Genomic DNA, 5300 nt, shown 5'->3' with positions numbered 1-5300 from the left:
TACTCTCACCCTCACCCTAACTCTCACCCTAAACCTCACCCTAACCCTAACTCTAACCCTCAACCTCACCATCACCCTCACCCTCAACTTCAGCCTAAACCTCACCCCAACCCTAAACCTAACCCTAACCCTCACCCCATCCCTAACCCTCACCCTATCACTAACTCTCACCCTCACCCTCACCCTAATCCTAACCTTAACTCTAATACTAACCCTGAAGCTCACCCTAAGCGTAACCCTAAACCTCACAGTAACCCTAACATCCACCCTAACCCTAAACCTCAACTTAACCCTCAACCTCACCCTAATCCTCAACCTAACCTTACCTTAAGCCTTACCTAAACTAAACCCTCAATCTCACTCTCACCCTAAACCTCACCCTCACCCTAGCCCACACCCTAACCCTAACCCTAACCCTAACCCTCACACTAAACCTCACACTACCCCTAAACCTTACCCTAAGCCTAACGCTCATCCTAACCCTAACCCTAACACTAACTGTCACCCTAAACCTACCCCTAAACCTAACCCTCACTCTAACCCTAAACCTCAACCTCAACCTCAAGCTCAACCTCACCCTCAGCCTAAAGCTAGTGCTACCCAAATCCTAACCCTCACTCTAAAACTAAATCTAACCCTAAACCAAACTCTCCCTCTCCCCCTCACCCTCACTCTAATTCTCACTCTAACCCTAACCCTCACCCTCAACCTCACTCTCACCCTCAGCCTAACACTAGTCCTTACCCTAATCCTAACACTCAACCTACCCCTGACCCTAACCCTAACCCTCACCCTAACCCTCACCCTCACCATAGTCCACACCCTAACCCTAACCCTAAACCTAACCCTCACACTAACCCTAACCCTAACCCTCACCCTAAACCTTATCCTAACCCTAAACCTAAAACTAACCTTCACCCTAACCGAACCCTAACCCTAACCATAACCTAACCCTAACCCTCACACTAACCCTAACCCTAACCCTCAGCCTAACGCTCATCCTAACCCTAAACCTAACCCTAACCCTAAATCTCAACCTAACCCTCATGCTAACCCTAACACTAACACTAACCCTAAACCTGACCTTCAATTTCACCCTCCCCATAACCCTAACTCTAACCCTAAACCTCAACCTCACATTAACCCTAATCCTAACACAAACCGTAAACCTCACCCTAACTCTCACCCTAACCCTCACCCTAAACATCACCTTAACCTTAACCCACACCCTAACCCTAACCATAACCCTCACCCTAACGATAATCTCATCTTAACCCTAACCCTGAAGTAAACGACACCCTCACCCTCACCCTCACCCTAGCCCTCACCCTCACCCTAGCCCTCACACTCACCCTAACCCTAACACTAAACATCAACCTCATCCTCACCCTCACCCTCAGCCTAAGCCTAACCCTCACCTAACCCTACCCCTCAACCTCACCCTCATCCTCAACCGAACCCTAACCCTAACAATATATCTAACCCTCACCCTAACACAAAACCTCAACCTCACCCTAAACCTAATCCTAACCCTAACTCTAATCCTAACCCTCACCCTCACCCTAACCCTAACCCTAACCCTCACACTCACCCGAACACTCACGCTAACTTTAACACTAACCCTAACCCTTACCCTCACAATCACCCTAAATCTAACCCTTACCCTCACCCTCACCCTAACCCTAACAGTACCCCTAAACCTAAACCTAGTCCTCACACTAACACTAACTGTCACCCACACCTTATCCCTCACCCTCACCCGAACCCTCACACTAACCCTAACCCTAAACCTAACCCTAACACTCCCACTAAACCTAACCCTCACCCTAACTATAACCCTACACATCAGCCTAAACATCACCCTAACCCAAACCCTAACCCTAATCCTCACCCTATCCCTAAACCTATCCTTAACCCTCACACTCACCCTAGCCCTCACCCTAACCCTACCCCAAACCCTAACCCTAATTCTAAACCTAATTCTCACCCTATCCCTAACCCTAATCCTAACCCTCACAATCACCCTAGCCCTCACCCTAACCTCACCCTAACCCTATCCCTAACCCTAAACCTCACCCTCACCCTAACCCAAACCCTAACCTTCACCCTAACCCTAATCCTAACCCTGACCCTGAACTTAACCCTAAAAGTCACACTAACCCTAACCCTCACTCTAACGCTAACCCTACCCCACAGCCTAACCCTCATCCTAAACCTAACACTAACCCTATCCCTCATGCTAACCCTACCCTTACATTAAACCTAACCCTCACCCTAACGCTAACCCTCACCCTCACCCTCACACTCACACTCACCCTCAGTCTAACCCTAACCCTAATCCTAAACCTAACCCTCATCCACACTCTCACCATAACTCCAACCAGAACCCTAACCATAAGGCTCCCACTCCCCCTCCACCTCACCCGAACCCTCACTCTCACCCTAAAGCTCACACTCACCCTAAACCTAACACTAACCCTCACCCTAACCCTAAGCCTCACCCTCACCCTCAACCTCACACTCACCCTAACTCTAACCCTCACCATCACCATCACCCTAACCCTAAGCCTAACTATAACACTCACACTAACCCTAAACCTAACCCTCCCCCTCACCCGAACCTTGACCCTCACCCTCACCCTAAACATCACCCTAACAATAACCCTCACCCTAATCCTAACCCTAACGCTCACCCTAACCCTAACGCTCACCTTAACCCTCAACCTCATCCAAATTCTCACCGTAATCTTACCTTAACCCTTACCTAAACTAAACCCTCACCCTCACCCTAAACCTAATCCTCACCCTCACCCTAAAGCTAACCCTAACCCTAACCCTCACACTCACCCTCACCCTCACCTCACCACAACCCTATCCCTCACCCTCAACCTAAACCTAACCCTAACACTTGCCCTCACCCTAATCCTCACCCTAACCTCAACCCTAAACCTAACCCTCACCCACATGCTCACCCTAACACTAACACTAAAACTATCCCTCACCCTCAGTCTAACCCTCACCCTAACGCTTACTCTCACCCTAAACCTAATCCTCACACTAGCTCTAAACCTAAACCTAACCCTAACCCTAACCCTCACCTTAATCCTGACCCTGATCTTAACCCTCAGCCTATCTCTAACACTAAACCTAAATCTCACCCTCACCTAATGCTCACCGTCACACTAAACCTCACCCTAAACCTAACCTTCAACCACACCCTAAATCTCACCCTCACCCTTACTCTCACCCTAAGCCGAAACTTAACCCTAACCCTAATCCTAAACCTAAACCTCACCCTCGCCTGAAAGCTAACACTAACTGTAAACTTCACCCTCTCCATCATACTAACACTAATCCTAAACCTAACCCTCACACTCACCCTAAACCTAACCCTAATCCTCACCGTCACCCTCACCCTTACCCTAAACGCAAACTTAACCATCATCCTAACACTAACCCTAACCCTAACCTACACCCTAAATCTAACCCTAACCCTAAACCTCACCCTCACCCTAACCTTCACCCTCACATGAAACCTCAATCTCACCCTAACCCTCACCCTCACCCTAAACATCACCCTAACCCTAACCCTCACCCTAACCCTAAACATAACCCTCACCTTCACCCTAAACCTAACAATAACCCTAACCCTCACCCTTAAACTCACGCTAACCCTAACCCTCACTCTTACCCTAAAGCTCATCCTAAAACTTAATCTTACCCTAAACCTAACACAAACCCTAACCTTCACACTAAAACTAACCCTCACCGTCACACTAACCCTAAAACTATCCCTCACCGTAACCCTAACCATCACCCTAAACCTAACCCTAACCCTCATCCTCACCATAGCCCTCACACTTACCATAATCCTAACCCTTACACTAACCCGAACCATAAACCCTAACCCTCATGCTCAACCTTCACCCTAAACCTAAACCTAAACCTACTCCTCATGCTCACCCTAACCCTAACCCTAACCCTCACCTTAACACTCACTCTAATCGTATCCCTGATCCTAACCCTCACTCTAAAGCTAACACTAAACCTAAACCTCACCCTCACCCTGACCCTCACCATCACCCTAACCCTCACCCAAACCCCAACCCTGACCTCAACCTAATCTTCACTCTCACCCTAACCCTAAACCTAACGCTAAACCTCTCCCTAACCCTCACCTCACCCTCACCCACACCTTAAGCCTAACCCTAAACCTAATCCTAAACCGAACCCTCAACTTCACCCTAAACCTAACCCTAACCATCACCCTCACACTCACCATTACGCTAACACCAACCCTAACCCTTACCCTAACCCTAACCCTCATCCTAACCCTAACCCTAACCCTAACAATAACCCTATCCCTCACCATAACACTTATCCTCACACTTACCCTAAACCTAACCCTAAACCTCACACTAACCCTAAACCTCACCCTAACCCTGACCCTATCCCTCACCCTAATCCTAACCCTAACCCACAGCCTAAACCTAACCCTAACCCTCACCCTCACCCTAACCCTCATCCACACCCTAATCCTCAACCTCACCCGAACCATCACCCTCACCCTTACACTCACCCTCACCCTAAACATCACCCTAAACCTAACCCTCACCCTAACGCTAAACATAACCCTCACCCTCACCCCAACTGTAATCCTGACTCTAATACGAACCCTCACTCTGACCCTCACCCTCACACTCACGCTAAACCTAAACCTCACTCTCACTCTAACCCTCACTGTAACCCTTAACCTTACCCTAACACTAACCGTAACCCTAACCCACTCCCTCACACTAAACCTAACCCTCACCCTCACCCTAACCCTAACCCTCACACTACCCCTCACCCTAACAATTACCCTCACCCTAACCAAACTCTAACCCTCACCCTCACCCTAGCACTCACACTTACACTAATCATATCCCTAACCCTAACCCTATCCTTAAAACTAACCCTCACCCTCACCCTCATCCTGACCCTCATCCAAACCCTAACCCTAACCCTAACCCTAACCCTAACCCTCACCCTCACCCTCACCCTAACCCTAACACTAACTCTAATTCAAACCCTAACCCTCAGTCACACCCTAAACCTCACCCTAATCCTTAGCCTCACCCTCACCCTAACCGGAACCCACACCTTAACCTTAACCCTCAACCTACCCTTAACCCTAACCCTCACACTCACACTCACCTTAAAACTAGCCCTATCCCTCATCCTCACCCTAAACCTAAACCTAATGCTAACCCTAACCCTCATCCTCACCTGAACCCTAACCCTACCCCTCACTCTAACAC

This window comes from Dipodomys merriami, unplaced genomic scaffold, assembly GCF_024711535.1.
Source record: "Dipodomys merriami isolate MVZ:Mamm:240054 unplaced genomic scaffold, mDipMer1.0.p SCAF_87, whole genome shotgun sequence".
In the NCBI taxonomy this organism is placed as follows: Eukaryota; Metazoa; Chordata; class Mammalia; order Rodentia; family Heteromyidae; genus Dipodomys; species Dipodomys merriami.
This window is presented reverse-complemented; position numbering follows the sequence as displayed.